The sequence below is a fragment of the Trachemys scripta genome, chromosome 6 (genome assembly GCF_013100865.1).
Source record: "Trachemys scripta elegans isolate TJP31775 chromosome 6, CAS_Tse_1.0, whole genome shotgun sequence".
NCBI lineage: Eukaryota > Metazoa > Chordata > Testudines > Emydidae > Trachemys > Trachemys scripta.
The window spans coordinates 111,219,340-111,240,465 of NC_048303.1; the positions used below are offsets into that span (position 1 = coordinate 111,219,340).

The following is a 21,126-nucleotide window of genomic DNA, read 5'->3' on the forward strand; positions in this document are numbered from 1 at the left end:
AATTTTGGTTATATTCAGTAGTGGCTGATCGACTCTCATCACATCAGATGACATCAAATTAAGTAAATTAATTTTTATGGATAGTTCTGAGCAGGGAGATTAATTAGCCTGGCACCAAAAGGTAAGGAAGGGTTCTCAGGCTCTTGAAATAAAACAACACGTATGCTGGCCATTCTAAGCTCCTACAGGCCTGAGCTTTACCTTACTTCCATTGATTTCAGACTAGTGCAATGCCATTGAGTTCAGCAGAGTTCCTCCTGATTTATGCAGATGTAAGGGAGAGCAGAGTCCGTCCCTTGGATATTTGTCCTTTGATTAAGTTGAAAACATTTTTCTTTTTCAAGAAAGCAAAATTTCTCAGGTAATGCATGAGCTATTTGGAAGTGAAATTGAATAATCTCTTTGCATCTGTTTGCAGAAAAGAGATTTCCACAGTAAAAAGAGAACGGATATGATAGTGCAAACATTCTAGACCAGTAGCAATTCTAGTACAGTTTTTATGGAAAAACAAGTGCTTACCTTATCACAATTTAAGACACACACACAGAGTAAACATAATGTCTAAGCACATCTTTGTATTTCTCCCTATTGTTCAGAGGTATGTGATTACAATTGTATTGTTCCTATCTAATATGAATCTTAAGCCTGGTCTTTGCCTTATCACACCTGGAGAATAGAAGGATTAATTTAAATGACAAACATCACTCTGAGATAATACAGTAAAAGTAGCCATATAATATAAAAAATAAACAGGAGAGCGATATATAATGCTATGGACAACTGCAGTTAATAGAAGTCCTGGAAGCTGTCAATAAATTAACTGATTTCAATAGTCTTACCTGTTACACTATTAGTAAAAGTCCAGTCCTTGGCTGTCTACCATATGAAGCTCTTGGCCACTGGGTGAAGTCAAAATAGAGTATTTGATCATAATAATCCCATCCTGTCATGGACAACAGCATCTCTCACGGCACCACACTCAAACTGCTCGAAATGAACCTGTAACACAAATATTCTTTTATTTTAATTGAAAAATAGTCAACCATGTCCAAGGACCAGGGGCATCGCTACTTAATCAATAAGTGCTTCATAAAGGAGCGTGTACAAACCCATAAATGGCTCTTGATAAACATTAAGGCCAGAGACCGTGAAGCTTATGCTCCACAGAAATTGTTTTTCCTGAATATGTGTTGCGATACCGTGTAGTTATCGATCTATTAAAACTGTCAGGCTTAATAATAATATATTTATCTTTAAAAAGTTACAGCTGTCCACCACAACTCTGCTGCAAACACAGCTGTGGGTCCCTTCCCAGAGAGGGTCCCATTCAACACCCTTTCCCCAGGCAAAGCTCCCATCTGAAGCCAACAGGAATTTTATCTGAGAAAGGAGTGATGAGTAGAACTCAATAATATTTGGGTGTTCCAGGGTGGGCTTCCCAGGTGACAAACAGTACAAGGATGAATATAAACCAATATCAGGCATGTATACTTTTTGCATTATAACTTACATATAGGAAAAAAACCTACATGTAAAGGCAAAATATTCAGGGCCAGATGCTCAACTGGTATAAACCAATACACAGAGTCAGTGGAGCTATGCTGATTTACACTAGCAGAGGTTCTGGCCCTCAACATTTATGCAATGTTAAGATTGCATCATTTTTAAAAAGTCAAAAAAATTAACATTTCAGCTTCCTACAGCAACTTCTACTCACTCCCGTGACACATTCTATAAGCTGTGTGGTAGACATTTAACAAGAAAAGCCAGAATTGAAACTGTACCATGGGTATTTATTTTGCCATGGGTGTTCTCTATTTTGCCCCAGGTTTCTTTCAGTGGAAGCCAGGCTGTGGCTCCCAGCAGCAATAAAACTACCTGGAGAATTTGGCTGCAGTGATATTATTTTTGTGCAACTTCCACTTGACTGGACAGTTCAGATTTCACTGGCAATGTCCACAGAGCAGCCAGGGAATGTCAGGGCCAAGGCATCCAGAAGAGGCAGTGATTCCTCTGGGGCCCTTCAGCTTTGCCATTGAGTTTAAAGCACACAGTATCAGCCCCTCATATGCCAAAAGAATCAGCCACAGAACTAAATTTTAACAATAGAAAGAGACACTTGTGCATCTAAGATTATAACTCTTATTGAGCCTCTGTTGGAACTTAAAGCTGATTTTGTCATTGCCTATGGAACACTTTGGGAAGCTGGCAGTGTATTCACCACCTGCTCCCTACCCCTAGAGGTGAATGCCATCTTCTTGAATATTGCTTACATTCTATTATACATGGCCTCATATATACATGTGTGTATGGGGGAGAGGTCCCCCTGCCATCATATTCCAAAAAACCAAACCGATTTTTCCTCTAACTTTTAAATCTTTCACCATTGGAAAGACACTAAGTATGACACATTTCTGCTTTAAAAGATAACGGTTACACAGCTACAAATGAGCTAAAACATGAGGGCCATAACAGAAACTGTTCTGCAACCTACAGTGATCATTAGCGTAACCAAGATAAGCAAAAAGGTATTTACAAACAAAGGACAGGGTAAAAAAGAAACCCATGTAATAAAAATGTAAAGTAAACAAAAAACCCCCACAAAACATACTTTGCCCAATGTTAAGCAGATGGTTGGTTGCATCTGATGCACGATGCACCACCAACAAAAAACAGTGGTAGATTTATTGCAGGCTTCTGGGTGATTTTAGCTGAGAAGGCAGCAGTGTACAGAGATCAAACATAGGTACTTGGATGCACTCATATTAATAATGATCAAGACTAATAGCTCTGTTCTGATCTCCTGTACTCAAGGTCAGATGAACACTTATATTGTAAATACAGCTGGGGACTGATCCTGCACCAAGAATTTACTGGGAGTTTTGCCATTGAGTTTAATATGCACAGGATCAGCCACTAATAAGCATAAAGGAATCAGAAGCGGCAGGAAATTTTAACAAAACACAGAATGAGACACCCTTGTGCATCTAAGATTACAGCTCATAATGTTCCTTAGCTATAAATGTACTACATGGGGCCATTTTTGTAGCTAGTTATCCCGTGGTGACATTTCCACAGAGATAGCAAGAAGGAATTAGGTAGGAATGTAACATCACACACACACACACACACACACACACACTAATCAGCATGAACAAATATGTAGCCATTTATCAATGAGTAGATCTCTCAAAAATAAAAAGGAAAACATGGTTTAATTCAATTATTGTTTATACAGCGCATACAATGCATAACATTTTGAATATGTGCTAATTAAAAGCTGCACATATGCCCAGGCGCACATGGTACTTAAGAAAGTAAGGCCAATATTTTCAATAGTGATTAGTAAATTTGGATACCTCAACATTGTTATGATCAACCTGAGACCTTAAAAGGGGTATCAGAGGTGAAAAGGCAGAAGGTGATGGGATCAAGAGGATCAGTTGAACAGAGGAAGGGCAGGTAATCCAGGGACTGGAAGTTGAGAGTAAGGGAGGACACTTCTAAATCAGAGAATGGGACGAAGGAGGAGAGGATGACTTGGGATCCAGGCAGAACAGATGGGTGAGGCCATGGGAGGAGGAGAGCTTGCACTTGATACTAACACTTGAAAGGACAAAAAAAATGGTAGAAAAATCTTGTGCAGAAAGCGAAGTGGGGAGGAAGCTGAGAGTGCATAAGAAGACAGAGAGAGAAGAGGTGACAGCGGGAAGGCGTGCACGCCAATCAAGGGGAGGGGAGGCATATGGCAGAATTTAAGGAAGAGCAGACAAATTGAGGAGTGCAGAAAATCAGTGTGGTCTATGGATTTTCACCAGAGTTCCTCAATAGCACAGGAACATGAACAGTGAAAACTAATGCAAAGGGGGAGCAATGATTGCTGAGATGCACTGAACAGTGGGAACTGTGGGGCAAATGAGTCAAGAGCAGAGGAGGGGATGGTACTGGACAAAGACACCGGGGATCTGGCAGAACAAAGATGCACCAGTGCAGGGAGGTGAGAGGGATAGAGAAATCTGAGCTGCTGGACCATGACCAGAGGTGAGTAAAGAAATGTTTGATAGAGTGGGAGGATGGGGAGAGTGAGTGATAGTAAAGGACAGTAAAGTGGTAAGAAATGTAACAGGTTTACTTCAACATATTTCCTCAAGGCACAAAGTAAAATAAAAACAGAGAGTCCACTGTCCCTTACGTCCACAATGTTAAGTGTCTTTGTAGTGTACCCAGTGTTTCTACTCAATGCATTGCCAATCATCGAACCAAAATTCTGGGTTAGTATTCCAGTCACTGACACAAATTGATTATGTTTAGGTTTCCAGAAAAGTAAAAAGCACAGGATCGAAGCTGGTTAATACCCATTTACCTGCCATGGATTTTAGACTTGGTCCCAATGCCAAGGTTTTGTCCAAGAATGTTTTAAAAATAAGGTTCAGATTACTGCAAATGCTAGAGACAAATCAATTGTTTTATTCTTAAGATTTCATTTTACTTGTCATCTAAGAGCTGCTGTACTGGACAGATTTGAGCTCGCAACCTTTACATAAAATGGTCCAAAGACGGAAGCATCAACAGTTTTCTTTCACCTCACATTGCCTTGTGGCAGATCAATGTAATCAGTCTTACAACAATATATTATTTTACTACAGTAAAAGGAAACTTGACTCTCTCTCCACTCTGCCTGTACTGCTTTTAATGAAACTGTATTAGCAATGATTTTACAGGGTACAAGCATTCAACAAAGCTGGTATTAAAAAGGAAGTACAACTAGGAAAGACCAAATATGGCACTACACCTAAAATCCCCCATGCTCCCATTAACCTAGATGGGCTCAATATCTAACTTCCAGTATTTCCTCCACTTACTCATACCACTGTTATTTCTGTCCCACTTTCTAAGAAGAAAGAACTGACAATAGAACTGAAAATATAAGCTAAGCGCTGCATTGTACCTTTAAAAGCACCGTGCCACGGTACAGGGATACAGGGAGGTTGCAAAGGCATTGGTCGTGAGGCAGATGCAATGGGCCTGAATCTCCATAGCCCTGCAACTTGCATAGGCATTTCCACCTGTGCAAAGCAGGCACATAGTGCTACCGGGTAAGAACAGTGGCATTATGCACCCACTGTGCACAGGTGGAAATGGTTGCACAAGGTTTAATGCAATGCAGAATCTAGTCCAACATCTTCAGGAACTTTGTGACAACAAAGGCAAGAGCAGCTCCCAATCACATCCTTTCACAAGGTGCAGCATGCCCTTTCCCCACACGGCACCAATTCTGTGGGCTGACAGAGTGCAGGCAGAGCTGTGGCTTGGTCTCTCCCTTCCTTTGGGCAGGTTAGCACTACCGATGGCGTAAGCCTTTTGCGGATCTTGCCCTGTTTACGTGTAAGGAGAAGGACTGTGTCTGGCTCTTGGCAAGGGCACAAATGCGGGAGAAGTTCCTTGCCCCCTCCCTTATTTATCCTGTTTATTATGGCAGAGCCTAGGAGCTAACCAAGAACAGGGCCCCATTGTGTCAGGCACTGTACATACACAGAATGAGACACCATCCCAAAGAGCTTACAATCTAAATAGACAAGACAGGCAACAGGATGGGAGAAAGGAATAATACAGACACGCAGAGAGATCTGTGCAATGATGATAAGGGTCATGTGAGATCGGACAGCTTTTTGGTTTGGCTTGGTTATTTAAATCCTTTTGATGGGAGATGATTAGCTAGATGGAAAGACAAGGCAAGTGAGGGGGCTGGAGCCCAACAAACAATCAGCATAGGGGAGAGAATGACCAGAGCCAACACTGCAGAAAGCAGTCTGATGGCTTTGGTTAAACTACCTTCTCCAGCCAGCTGCAGTACCAGGCCAAATACAGCCTAAACCATGACAGATTTTATAGTGTTTACAACATGCTTCTGGCCATAGACCACGACACGCAGTCGTGGTCCTGGCCTGTACATGTACACAGATACTGCAGGCAGCAGAACAGGAGGGACAATAGCAATGCAAGCTTCTTGTAGCTCAGCCCTGTCATGAAAGGGCCACCTGTAGGAATGGCAGGTCTTTGCCGTCTCTGACCTGTTGCTGACTGCCAACAAAGGTGCCAACGAGATTCAAATGTGGTGGTAGGTTTTTGTGATGGGGGCACCTGTCTGTTGGGAAGTGGACTGAGGACACCGAACAGTCATGGAAATAGCACCCTGCCCACTACCTAGGCTCTCTCCATTGAGCAACCACCAGTAGTGCAGGAAGGAACATTTCCTGGCATGCTGCTGCATAATGGAGGCTGGGGGTTAACATACCACCCGGAAGACCCATTGTGGAGTGGGAGAGAGGGGAAAGGACCCCTTAAATGGTCTTTGAAGATGTCTGGTGAGGGGAAAGGGTTAGCCAGCAAACCCTCCCCACCCCCCAGGACAGCAGGGCCATACAATTAGCACAAAAGAGTTTCACTTGGTTTGGGGTTTCCCTGGCAAGTCTTTCCACAGCCATTCTCATGTGCCCTTCGGGCTTCTACTTAAGTCCAAGGAGAAGCCTCAGTAGTTCAGCTGTCAGCTGGAACACTTACAGCCTGGACAACCCCAAGCACTGAACAGTCATGATTCAAGCCCCAAAATGAGAAGATTTTTGAAAAATAATAAATGTTGGGTTCTTTTTATTTGCCTTCTGGTTTTTGAGCCTTTAGGGTTCATGTTTTCAAGTTTTCCTACACAGCCAGAAACAGGGCTAGAAACTTACTTTATGCACAAATTCTCACACATTCCACCTGATTCCAGGAGCTGGGGCTTTACCAAACACAACGTACAATCATGAGAGTTGACAACACTGCACTGACATTTTTCTTTCAGGCCTCTTGTGACAAGAGAGCAAAACAATAACAAAACATTCACTCCGAATAGGTCACTCATGTTCCATCTTCGAGGAGGGCTGGAATAGATGCAACTGAGGGCAGCTTGCTATGGTAGACTGAGATAATGGGTCCATTTCAGCCCTTCCATAAACAAAACCAAACAAAATATATAAATCTAAGGCAAATCAAAGTTTAATTACAACATTAATACCAATAATAGACACACAGTTATTTTATGATCAAAATCTAAAGAACCTATCTTAAACCATGATGTGTAAAGTCCACTGGATGAGAAATGTTTCTTTTGAAACACAACTTGTCCAGTAAAGCTTGTAAAATTAATTTAGTGCAGGACAGGCAGTTCTGTAAACTGAAATCTTTTATTGAGCCATAGATCAGATACAGCATGAGCTGTGGTAATACAAGCTTCTGCACTCTGCCCAGCAATGTGCTTCAATCCTGACCTGGAAGAGCTACCTCTGAGAGATGAAAGCATAAATTCATTCAGTCCCTTGGTCTTTTTTCTGAGTCTGCTAGCAAAAGGATCCATTGTGATCTGTTGGACACCTGTTTACTAGGAACTACACTTAGACTCTGAGTGCATTTCATATAAAAAGAGCTAGCACCTTGTAGGTAGCAAGAAATCTTTTTAAGGCAACAATTTTTGTGGCGCAGATAACAATATTTTGTATTCCCTCTGTAGCACTGGTTATTACAGCAGTAGTTAACCAGCAACGCTATTCCCACATAAACGCTGACATCACAGAGGACAGAAGAATGATTCACCAACATCCTTTAATCTTATGGGTCTAAACTTCTCCTTTTGGGGGACAGAGAGGAATATAATAGCTGAACTTTCATTGATTAATCAATGCTTGAATCATTTAAAAGTAGAGTTAGCAAAACACTGGGGAATGTACTATTGGGAAAAATCTTGAATTTGCAGCGGGATGAAAAGTTGACTTAATAGGTCTTATCCAGGGCCGGCTCCAGGCACCAGCCTGGCAAGCAGGTGCTTGGGGCGGCCGCTCCGGAGAGGGGCAGCACATCCAGGTATTCGGCGGCAATTCGGCAGACGGTCCCTCACTCCCGCTCAGAGTGAAGGACCTCCCGCTGAATTGCTGCTGCAGAGCACGATCGCGGCATTTTTTTTTTTTGGCTGCTTGGGACGGCCGAAACCCTGGTCTTATCCTGCTCTAACTTCTACAATTCTCATATGCAGTAAAATAAATGAAGCTACAGTTCGTTCATACTGCAGGATGCAAGAGATTGGGATAGACAGGAAGAATTAGTAAGGATAGCACAGACCAGATCCTAAACTGGTGTAATTCAGGAATAGCTTCAGTGGAGCTATGCTGATTGTACGCCAGTTGAGCATCTGGCCTCACGAGTTATAAATAAATAAATTTAAGTATCCTATCACCTAGAACTGGAAGGGACCTTGAAAGGTCATTGAGTCCAGCCCCCTGACTTCACTAGAGGACCAAGTACTGATTTTGCCCCAGATCCCTAAGTGGCCCCCTCAAGGATTGAACTCACAACCCTGGATTTAGCAAGGCCAATGTTCAAACCACTGAGCTATCCCTCCCCCTTCTAAAGTTCTAGAATTTAAAACCCTGTGGAAATGTGCAAGTTTCTGTCCCCTTTTGGTTGGGGGGCGCGGATGAGAAAGCAAAGAAACATTTTATTTTGTAAAAGTTAAAACCAATGCTTTGCCAGTTTTAGAATGTTTAGAATGAATTTTATCTTCATTTTCTTAAACAATTCACAAAACCTCAGACCTTCCATATCCACTTTTCTGGGAGTATAAAATTACCTGCCATCCCTGAAAAAAAGTGCTACTCATAACCAGATGACTATACTGCTATTCTATTACTAAACCCATGATTTTAGTATAGTATAAATGGCATGAGGGTGTTGCAGGTCCCAATGATTCGTTACTAATTACACAGTTTATACGAATCATCCATGACATTCTTTTTATGTTCATCTCATTAAAGAATCTCTGTAGAAACCCTCCTAGCTCAGTGTAAAAACAGTCGCTGTAATCCTGTCAACAGCTGGTAATGTATTGGTTGGCACACACACACACCCAAAAATAATTCCCCAGCTTTAGAACCTGGCCCCTGACCTTCTGGCTAGGAGATAAGTGCTGATCCAAGAGGTAGGCCTTCTGAATCTGGTCAAACAAAGGAGATTTATCATTTGCACTGTGACAGATTCCAAAGATTAATCTTCGTTATGATTCCAGATGCAAGCAGGCCCACTCCCAAATGTCCTGGATTAGATGTGTACCCATAGTACATGTTTTGATAAACTCCTAAATAATCCCCTGAAATTCCCAGAACTGGGATCTTAAAGCAAATATTTTTCATAGCTTGCTAAATCAATAATAAATTCTGAACCGTTATTTGTATGGCAATAAAATATATATTGGAGATAGAGATTGATAGAGATTGATTTCTCAGAACAGTGAAACTTTTTATTTAGTTTATAAGGGTTTTTTTATAAATATATAATATTTACTTAAACATAAATGAAACATCCTTGATTTAAATGGCTTAATCTGCATTAAATTTGTACCTAAAAAAGCAAATTTGAATCTCAGTTTCTGAAATCCTGGAGAACTAAGCAAAACATGCTGATTTGAATTAACTGAATTAAAAATATACACAGAACAAGCGGAGCAGGGATCACAGCAGGACACCTCACTCTAGGAGGCAGAACAAACCGAACAAGTCGGATAGTAGGACAAAAATATGTGGAAACCCTTACTTGGGAAAAAGGAAATGCTCCCTCCTCTTAGAGTGAAATTCTGCTCTGAAAAATTACCAAAAATGCAATTTTAGAGTTGCATTTTTATCATTTCCTTACAGGGTGTGTGCGTTTCTAACTGCCTGTAAACTCAGCCTGGGTTCTGAGAATCAAGCTGGTTTTTTTTTACATCTGCTTCCTCATCATGAAGAATAAAAGTCCTGCAGGCCAAATGAAGCCCTCAGTAATACTTGAAGCAGCTCTTTTAATTTCAAAAGGTATCACTCACTGGAATTTAACAAATCATTCTGTCACAATGCTTAACAATCAACTCCTTATTTATGGCATTGTCTTCTTAAAGCTCTTCAAGCATTCAATTCTAAAGCAGCAAGGAAGGCCCAGATCTACAGGTAAGGTAGGATCTGATCTTGAAAAGTGTTGAGTATCCACAACATCCACTCAATGGGACTTGTGGGTGCTCAGCACATCTCAAGATTTGGCCCTTAAAGTCCCTTATTTTCCACTCATACTGATTTCTACCTGGCGCACACGCATTGACTTCAGTGACATTTGTACTGATTTCCACTGATGAGAGAGTAGAATCAAGCAGAACATCTTTAACTAATGCCACCTGTATTATGATATTGCATTAAGACACTTCACTCACATCAATTTAATTTATCCTTATCTTGAAACATTTCTTTGCTTCCACAAAAAAGACTGCCAGACACATGAAAAAAAATGCCATTGTATGGTAAAATACTTCACATTTCTAACTAAAATATTTCGTATCAAGTTTCTTTCCACCAAAATTATTTATATTTACATTTTGGCATTGGTTTTTCAGACTATATTGATTTATAAAACCAATACGCTGCAGGGTAAAGTCACATCACGGATATGGTTAGAAGTGCCACAAGTAACTCAAAAACCTGTAGAAATCTGCTTTTAGCTTATCAATAGAGCAGTAACTGCACATTAGGAATGACTAAATGCCATCCTGAAGCACAAGTAACTGAAATGCTAGAGCTGAAACTGCTTATTCTTGGCAATAGAAAATAAAGAGGGCCAAATTCAGCTCTGGTGTAACTCCGCTAACTTCCATGGAACTGGGTCCACATACAACAGGGCTGAATTTGGCCCAGAGCATGCAGTATTTTGCTTTCTTTTATGGGCTATTCAAATACCTGACCCTGCAAGGTCCTGAGCATTCTACACCACCTCTGAAGGAACTAAGCAAGTTCCAGAAGGCGTTCAGCAGTTTGTATGGATGGGCTCAGAGACATTAGCAATATTTACCGATTCACCATGATAAGGAGATCACTATACAAAAATCAATTACTTACCGACTTTTCACAGTACAGTAGACAATTAATACCCTGGTGATTATAGTTGGTTTTGGTTGTGCCACATAATAATAAGGTTGCCTGATACTTCCCAGTATAAGGCCCTGCTTTCAGTTGCTCACACATTTGCTAAACTTTAACTATTTGGGCTGAAATTTTCCATGTTGGGTGACTGTCTCAGGCTGAAAATTTTGGAAAGTTCCACTCAAAACATTTCAGCAGTTTCTAGAAAAAAAGCTAGGGAAAAAATACATTGGTTGCCCTCGTTAAAAAAAGCCCCATAAACTTTTCCTTGGGAAGCTCTAGCATCCCCAAGCTTTGAAGCAGAGATTTGAAATTTGGCAAGGAGGGAGGGAGGGAAAGGGTGTGTGTGTCAGGGATGTGCCTTTTGCTGTTTGTGTCAAAATCCACCCACATTTGGCCACATTGTAAGATTTGGAATATCTCGGTTCCCACATGCTCATAGAGACTTCTTATTTCAGCAGCTAAAATCTCTGAAGATCCCGTCTTCACTGAGCATGGTTCATTCCCTCATAGCTCCTAGTGCTGAGTGCATCATGCATGTGCCATCCCCAGAGAGCAACCCTGCTTATTCAGCCCAGGGTTATAAGTGCAAAGCCTTGTAATTGCAGCTCCTAGCCTCTCAGGGCAGGGCTGGGGTGGGACCAGGCACCGGAATGAAGTCATCCCACTTTTGCTCTGAATGACCCCCTTGTTGACTCCCAGGCAGCATGGAGGAAGAAGCTGTCTGACTCACATGCACAGGGAACAAGAGCCAGACTGGGAATGGGGCGGAGGGAGGGAGGGAAGGAGTGGACTGGGACAAGGAGCCTGCAGAGATTGGGACTGGAGCAGGAGGGGGCGGAGAGACACTGACTGGTGACTGGGCTGCAGACTGGGACTAGCTAGGCAAGGAGACTAGGACAATAGCCTCCTTCACTACACAACCACGATTCAGAGCAGGTCCATTCTGTGCCCTGAATGAGGCAGAGGTTCTGTGATCATGTAATTAAAGACTGTTCCCTTCATGTTCTCTTACCACTGTGTGCATGTAATATATATTTAAGTTAATAATACAATAAGCATTACGAGTGCAACACAAAGCACTTATCAGCAGCCATTATTTCCACTGGAATAACTGATATTATCATCAGTTGTAAGATTTCATGATAGATACGAAGTCAAGTTGTGTCAGTGCAGGAAGCAGTTAGGAGAACTGAATCCTATTTCTGGCTCACACTGAGTCATCTCATGATTTAGGGCAAGCCACTTAAATTCTATATGCCTTAGCTTCTCCATCAGCAAAGTGAGCATAATTGAAGCTCTCTTTTAGGAGTGTTTCATGAATATTTGTTCAACACTTTGGATTGAAAGGCATGGTGGAAGCACAAAGTACAGCAGACGAGTACTATTTTGTGTCCCAAAAGGACAACACAAATTTCATTTCTTTTTACAATGTATAAAATCAATTTGCTACATTGCACACGATGAGAAAAATCACCAAATCTATAGTAGTTGGCTGGGTGGTCTATAAAAACTAAATTCCCATAACTCTTCTACTGAAAACAATTAGCAGTGTAATAATGAAGGCGCTGTTCTCACAATTACGATGGGCTAATCATAGGGCTTGTTTTGCAACTGATGAAGAAAGATTCTGAATGGAAATGTAATCACTGATTTCCTATCAGACAGTTAGATGCCTAACAAGATAACATAATTACAACTGAATGGATTTATATCTTTAGCCGATATATAATCACGTCTGGTGTGACGACTACCAAGCAAAGAAGTAGGATCCTCTATGCAAGAGCAGATTTGTTGTTGCTACCACAGGAAGGTGTAAATTAAATTCCTAGGCTAGCCAGTTCTCCTGAGCCATACAAGTGAGGGAGAAGAGGCATTGCCCAGGCTTTCCTTCAGGGTTCAATCACAAGATGTTTAAAAGGTGCAGCTGAGTCCCATCAGGAGTCCTGCTGTCAGGATCTGCTGAACTGTCAAACCTGCATCCTGGCCACGGCCCGTCCCATTCAATAACCACCATTTTTTTCAGTTCCCTTATTCTTCTCCACAACAAAGATTTCTATCACTTTCTGCTACTTCCTGTGGTGTATGTTATATCTCAATCCCTAACCCTTTATCTGTTCTTGTGGCTTTTAGATTGTAAGCTCTCCAAAATGGGGACCCTTTCTACTTGTGTTTGCACAGTATCTACAGCAATGGGGCCCAAATCCTGAATGGTGCCATTGGATGCTACTGTAATAGAAATGCATAATAAGCTGATGTAACCTTCATACCCAGTAGACTTTCTGCCTTGAGATTTTTCACTAGCAGCAACTAATGTAAATGCTGGTTAATCATGGACCCCAAAGTTCTGTGGTTATATGTACAGTGGCCGGGGTACAATATAAAAAAAGACCAGATTGGCCTTAAAGCAGATAGTTTGCTATATAAACAAAACAAGTAGAAACCTAGAACAGCTGACTTTATATGACATTGAACAAAGGTCACTAATTTGAAACGCCCAAGCCCACAAGCTCCTAAAGAAGCTGGACCCTACTTCACACAGTTTCTGGGATACAGATAATATATCATTTGTGACAAATATAGCAATTTCCCGAAATATTCTTGAAATACCTTATTGTATTAAGTTTATTTATTATTGTGGTCCAGGATGGTATACAACATCTCAAGGAAGTGATGTGACAGATGTAAGACCTGGGGGTTCAAAACACTATACTGAAAATATGACAGATGTATGTATAGAATTTTGAGACAAGTGCTAAGTGGATTTTCTGAGGAATCCTTAAGGAGAAGTTAATGAAAATTCCCCAACTCAGTTATGCAAAATCCAAGCATTTTGAAGCTACATCCTCAGGAGAGGGTGATTGTCTGCTGATTCCCTGTTACAGAAGGCTGAGGTCAAAGGCCTGGGCTGGATAAAGACATGGCTGATCCACCCAGCCTGCGCTCTGGTTCTGGATCTAAGATGGATGAACTTGTAACCATGGGGAAAACCCAGTTGTGGGTTTCGAAGGACTGACACCTATCAGAGCCCCAGGTGGGAGTTGGGGGTGACTTCTGGTGATTTTTTTTAGCATGTGTGGGGGTTCTTTTATTGTTTATTGTTCATGTAAATGTTTTATCTGTAATGCTTTTATCTTAAGAATAAACGTGCTTGCTTAGAAATAGCTGTGTGGTAACTTGTAACTATGGGCAATACACTGGTCATAGCCCTTGAAGAGAAAGCAATGTACAGACACTGGCCTTTTTAGGCTGTCTGGCGTGCTGGGGATATCACAGTGTAAGGCAGAGAGCTGTTGCAGCCTTAAAAGCCCCAGTCAGGAGCGAGTGAGATGTGGGTCTCTGCCCAAGAGAGGTGACAGCCAGGAGCTGGAAACCTAAAGTGGGTGTCCTTGGTGGACCATGAAGGGAGACTACAAGTGCAGTTGCCCTAAAGCTGACATCATTAGACAGTTATCTATGACAACATCTGGTTCAGAGCAAACTAAAATGACCAGTCGGGTTTGCACTATGCTTATGCTGTCAGACCCAAAATTTTGCTGCCAGAATCAGACTTGGACCATTATCTCTGTTCTGAAGACAGCTGCTTCCTTCTTAATTTTTGGTTTTTAAATTAACCCCCAACCCCACCAAGTTCTAGAATCATTTCCCCAGACAATAATGTAGGGAACACAGGGTGATACTAACACTGCACTATAAAGCTCTTTACACTGTTACTAAGCCAACCCAGTTTTGAGAATGGTTTTACTAGCACAGTTTAACTAGTGTTAGTAAGCTAGCCGCAAGAAGCTAGCCAGGAAGCAGCTTATTTGAGGTTGAGATGACATGGTGAAACCAGCCATTTTTATGTAATTCAAAACAGTACCATAGCCCAGCCCAATGTCATTAAATGCAGATATTCGACTGTGTGGAGTTGGCTTCACCCTTGGAGAGGTAAACCTGTCTTCAGTGAAGCTGTCCAGATTCATCTTATATGCAAGAGTGGCTGCAATTGTGCCTATAAGAATACCACCAGAAATACTGACTCTGTCATCTCAGTTGCACTCAGAAGTAGGGCATGACACAGGACACTAAACTGTCTAAACTAGTGCTGTCAACATGGTTGTTGCCATTGCCATAGTCTCTCTGTTCCTCCTTATGTTACTGGAAAATATTCTGTTGGAGGAGATACAAGTGTAGCTTCCTAATGCCAACAAAACCTTTCTATTCACCATCACACAGACAGATAGCTTAAATAAATGCACACCCTGGTTCCTCTCCCTCTCATATGTACACATGTAACTCAGTAGTTCAACAGAAACTCAGACATATGTTTAAATAGATGTTATGGTTCTCCCAAGAGGGGAAAGCAAAAGCTAGATGCATTTCATCACAAATGTCTAAGAAGAATATTGGGAATAACATATAGAGTTAGGAAGACGAATGAAGAAGTCAGAAAAAATACTGGACAAGGCAACCTCTCACCAATAATCTACAAAAGAAAACATCAGTGGCTGGGACATGTGCTGAGAATGGAAAAAGAACGCTTACCAAATACTGCCCCTTTGCGTATTTTTTTTGGTAAGTTGCCATGTCTCACTGCTATATGTTGTGATGGCGATAACAATTGCTTTGTACATGTTCAGTTTTGTCTTGAGGGAGATGTTTTTGAGTTGCCAGATGTTTTTGAGTCTTCCAAATGCAGCGTTTGCCTTCCCGATTCTTCTTCTTATTTCCTCGGAACTAGTACCATCCTGGCTAATGGTACTTCCAAGATATGTAAAATTGTCCACCTTCTCCCGTTTCTCCTCTTCAATTTTTATTTCTGTCCCTATAGTCCACATGAACATTTTTTTGGATTGTATCTCAAACCTATCTTCTCCATTCTTCTTTTACTTGGTTTGTGCATTTTTGTAGTCCGGTGGCATCTTCATTGATAAGAGCGATGTTGTCAGCAAAGTCTAGATCAAATAGTCTTGAATTGTACCATTTTAGGCCATATGTATCATTATCACATTGTTTTAATCCATAATCTATGACTAGCATAAACAAAAAAGGAGATATAGGAATGATAGAAATACGGGTGGGGAAAATCAATAGGTTGCCAGGGCTTTGTGTCATCCTCATGGGCAGTTCTTGGTATAAGGAGTATTGTAGATGTGGTCTGAGAAAACAGGGTGTCGTCATCAAGTCACACCTCTGGCTGCCCCTCTGAACAGCTCATGGGGCCATAGACAACCACAGCCTACAGACTGCTCTGGCCTGTGTTGCAGATTGGCTCAGCACCCCTGCGATCAGGACAAAGCAAAGGTGATTTAAAGCCACTTTTGCTCTCCTCTTCCCCACTGCTGTATTAGGTGCAATATGGTCAGGTCCCTGAATCAGACCCAGTGTTTGTATGGTGCTTTGAATATACAAAATGTTATTTAAGTGCAAAGAGTTATTCCTAGAACAATGCAACAAACATTCTATACTGTGTATATGTCAGGAGGGAAAGCCTTAATTCATCGCTGTAACTCTCCAATATGCCTGGGAGAAACCAGTGCAATCTTTAAATACGCTTCACTTGCCTATAGTAGCATCGTATTTATGACAGTGAAACTAGTCAAATGGAAGCAGTTTTGCAGCTGTCAGTACATGGCATGCAATGACTGACAGAGCAATTAATTGTATGTAGAGTGAATAGATCTTCTGGGGCTATCAGCAGTGCCCACAACCATATGCATGTTTACATATGTCCACATGGAGCAATGTTAATGTTATTGTTGCACTGCCAAACTGAAATCTGAATAAGAGAACGTATTACATATTCCTGAATGTATCTATGCACAGAACTGCAAAAATGAACAGCATGCTAAGGGGAAATCAGTTCTCAACAGAAATCAACTGAAGTGTTAGATGTGTTAGTGCAATCCACTAGGTACAACAGGTTGTAAGGAAGGTTAAACTTCAGACAGAGGGAACACTGCATATCTGGAAGAAGACCCACTTAAAAAAAATGTTACTTTAAAGAACAGTGAATGGAGGAAATTAACTGACAGCAATACAAGAACATAAGAAAGGAAAGACAAGAAGAAGAGCCATAAATATCAGGTTTGGAACAGAAGCAGTCACATTGTAAATAACTTGAGAACTCAATTTCAAAGCAAATGAGCTGTCAGAGAACAATGCGCATGGTAATGTACCCAAAGCAAGAATCAGTCACAGTTCATCACCATTATTATCTGCATCAGAAAACCCACAAGGCTAACATCATCTCAGGAGGTGAGGAAGTGAGAACGGCCAATCAAAAGCATAAAATGTCAGCAAATGATGATGGCTAGAATTAAATGGTATTATTAAAAAAAAGCAACTAATACTCAATGAAAAGGAATCCACTTACATGAGGCAGCCAAGCAGAGACACACTTAGTATTACTGAGCCTTCTCTCTCTGGATTGCAGGTCTCTTTTTAAGAAACACATGCATGTGGACATAATTAGGCTACTTAAAAATAAACTGAATATCATATGGTTTCTGGTGATTACGTATATATTTTTCAAGAGATAAAGATCAGAGTAATGTAGCTATAATTAAGTTTCACTGGCTTTTTCTAACAAGGCAAGATCAATGCATATATCAAGCCATTCATCACTACCATATAACAAGGAAAAGGAGTATCTTTAGTTCACAGCTACAATCACCCTTTCCCTCCCCACCGCCACACACAACCCAAATGCATGTGGCTCTCCAGGTATCAGTGCTGTACAAAAAAACCCTTTTTACTTTTCAAGTGTTTTACACACACACAAAATGGAAAATTCATCAACAGCTTTCAAACTAGCTTAGTGCCCATGTGTCACCATGTTCTAAAGCGAATATATGCATATCAGAGGTCTTATTTTGGTTGGGACTCTCGCCCTTAAACAAAACAAAACAAAAAATCTAGCCCCAATCACTGTCCTGGCCAGTTAGCGGAGCTGACAGATTTTAAGATAAAGATTTTCTTTTCAGAGTTGGTGTTTCATCTATAGGAGGAGATCCCATGTTTTTAGTCATTTCCTCCACAAATATTGTGAACTCTGCCATCTCTCTGGGAGAATGTACAAGCTCCACTGGGAGCAAAGAGAGCTAATGGGCTAATGTCAGCTGCCTAAAAAGACCAAATCCCTTGGCAGGAGATTGCATGATGCTGTGGTTAAATAATAATAATATATGGAGATATACTATCTCATAGAACTAGAAGGGACCTTGAAAGGTCATCAAGTCCAGTCCTCTGCCTTCACTAGCAGGACCAAGTACTGTCCCTGACACATTTTTGCCCCAGATCCCTAAATGGCCCTCTCAAGGATTGAACTCACAACGCTGGGTTTAGCACACCAATGCTCAAACCACTGAGCTATCCCTCCCCCTATTAAAGCGCTGCACTGGGATTTGGGAGACATTGTTCAATGCCCAGATCACCCATTGCAATCTTGGGTGACCTAAGGCAAGTCATGTAATTTACTTTGGGCTCATGCAAGTACGAAATTTGTTAATGATTGAGAGGTGCTCAGACACTACACTGGTGGGGGCAACAGAAACTATCAGAGAATCATAGAATATTAGGGTTGGAAGCAGGGCCGGCTCCAGGGTTTTGGCCACCCCAAGCAGCCAAAACAACAACAACAAAAAGCCGCGATTGCGATCTGTGGCGGCAATTCTGTGGGAGGTCCTTCGCTCCCAGGCGGAGTGAGGGACCGTCCGCCAAATTGCCGCCGAATACCTGGATGTGCCGCCCCACTCCTGAGCGGCTGCCCCAAGCACCTGCTTGACAAGCTGGTGCCTGGAGCCGGCCCTGGTTGGAAGAGACCTGAGGAGGTCATCTAGTCCTACCCCCTGCTCAAACCAAGACCAGCTCCAATTAAATCATCCCATCCCAGCCTCCCTAGGTAACCCATTCTATGTAGAGAGACTTCTTGTTGCATGTTGATCCCAGCTCACTACTGCCCTGTATATATTTTAATGAACTATATTTGAAGGTAGACAATTAAAAAAACCTAATAAATGCTCAGGTTTAAGGGCTTTAAACTTTATTAATGTATATGGGAAAAAGAGTTTTCATTTATTTTTAAAAGAATTCTGAAAAACAATTAGTTGTTAAAAAGTTAGGAAGAAATAGAACTAACACCTAAGAAGTTTTATTTTTCTTTAAAAATAAAGACAAAAATTCTTTACACGAACACCTTTATGTTATTTATTATTATTATTAACATTAATTATTTGTATTAGTGTAGTAGCTACAAGCCCAAGTCATGGATCAAGACCCCACCAGCAGAGCCGCCCAGAGGATTCAGGGGGCCTGGGGCAAAGCGGGGGAGCGGACATACTAACCAGGCGGCGCTCTGCGACAGCAGCGGCAGGTCCTTCACTCGCTCCGCGTCTTCGGCAGCACTGAAGGACCCGCCGCCAAAATGCCTCCGAAGACCTGGAGCAACTGAAGGGCCCCCTGCCGCCAAAATGCCGCCGAAGACCCGGAGCGCAGCCGGGTAAGTAAAAATTAAAAAAACGCCTCTAGCCAGGGAAGGGATTCTTGGCCAGGGCTCACGGGGCTCCTGCGGGGTCCGGGGCCTGGGGCAAATTGCCCCACTTGCCCCCCCGCCATGGGCGGCCCTGCCCACCTGGTGAGGAGTTCTACAAACACAGAACGAAAGAGCTCACCATCAACTTAAAGGTCATACGTAGATATCTATTAAAATGTTTTTAGAATCTTCCTAGTGTATGCGCAATGTGCAGCAGGTGGCACGCGACCAGGATTCATCACTGAATTTGTTCCACTGGTTGGATCAGTAACTTCCATGGCCTGGGCCAGGTACTGACGGGAAGTGCGTGTTTTAGGAAAGAACAAAGGTCAGAGCAGTTGAAATTCTTCACAAAATCTAAACATTACAATGTGTGGAAATTGCTAGCCTTTCTGTTCCAAACTTAAGTTTGCCCACTCACCCTGACTTCCATCCCTATTCTAACCAGTTTTAAATTGCACACCCCTCCCCCACCCATTTACACACACATAAGGCAACACAGTACATCAATGGACTTTCTAAATGCAACCACAGCAAATAGTTCATACGCCGGACAAAGAAGCCAGGCAGGTTTTGCTTGTAAAATATTATACTATTATTGTCCTTTAAACAAAGGAGTGAAAATTCACTTTGCTCCTAACCAGATTCTTCCTTGGACTACAACACTTCTGCTTGCTCTCAAGAACCACTAAACTGTGAATTAAATTTTAAGGTCAACTCTTAGTTGCAGCATAATATGAAAACTCCATGGGTAGGTGACATGAGGTGGGGCATTAAATACCATATATTGTCCCCTTGCCCTAAATCTTCAGGGATAAAAGGAGAAGCATCTAATAATGTCATTAAGACTACCTCTTCTGTTGGAGCTGGGGTACGATTCTCAGCTCAAGTAGAAGTACTTGTCCTAGCTCTCCTAGCGCTACCATGCTAAAAATAGTGTGCTGCTGCCCATGCTACGGCAGCAAGACCTAGCAGTGCTGAATATGTACCCCTAGGTTACAGTTGGGTTTGTACTCAGCATAGCTAGACGATGCCACCACTCCTGCAACCATGGCACCACTACTATTTTTAGCACTCTTGCTTGATGAGAGCTAGTTTGAGTATGTCTACATAAACTGAGAATCACAACCCCAGCTCCAAGTGTAGACAAATGCTAAGTGCAGAGCATAACTGGGCAGCATTATGAACTGGGATTTGATCTGGAGTTTAACTGAAATGCCAGGCGATGTGGTGTCTATTGCACAAGCAATCTGAAATAACAGCTCTCACTTATGGTTACAAGTTTCAGCTAACACAGACTAAATGATTCAAGTGTGCAGAGTATTTATAATGGTCTAATTAACACAGATGGGAAGGATTTGTTTCAATTCTAAAAATAGGACAAAAGCGCATTTTCTGCCCTCTTCTCAAATATATTTCATGAGTCATAATTAATTAAAAAAACTGAATCTTTACAAAATTGTACTGGGATTATAACAACTGTGTGTCAATAGGTGTTGCAGGAGCACAAGTGAGAATGTACTAACAAATGCTAAAAAAAGAAAAAAAGGAAAGAGAAAGAAGAGACTACATAGCTGTCATGAAGTGAGAGAAAACAGCAGTTACAGGCCATCAACTGATTAACTCAAAATAGTTTAGTGGATG

The 21,126-nt window shown here is 41.6% G+C and overlaps 1 protein-coding gene across 1 annotated transcript in view; it reads right to left on the reverse strand.

The window, feature by feature from the left end:
* The window catches only part of LINGO2 (leucine rich repeat and Ig domain containing 2), a 451,300-nt gene that overhangs the window by 218,316 nt on the left and 211,858 nt on the right, over positions 1 to 21,126 (reverse strand). The window contains exon 3 of the mRNA XM_034773732.1: positions 840 to 999. The gene's annotated coding sequence lies outside the window, so the exon portion shown is untranslated. The remainder of the gene's footprint in view (positions 1 to 839; positions 1,000 to 21,126) is intronic.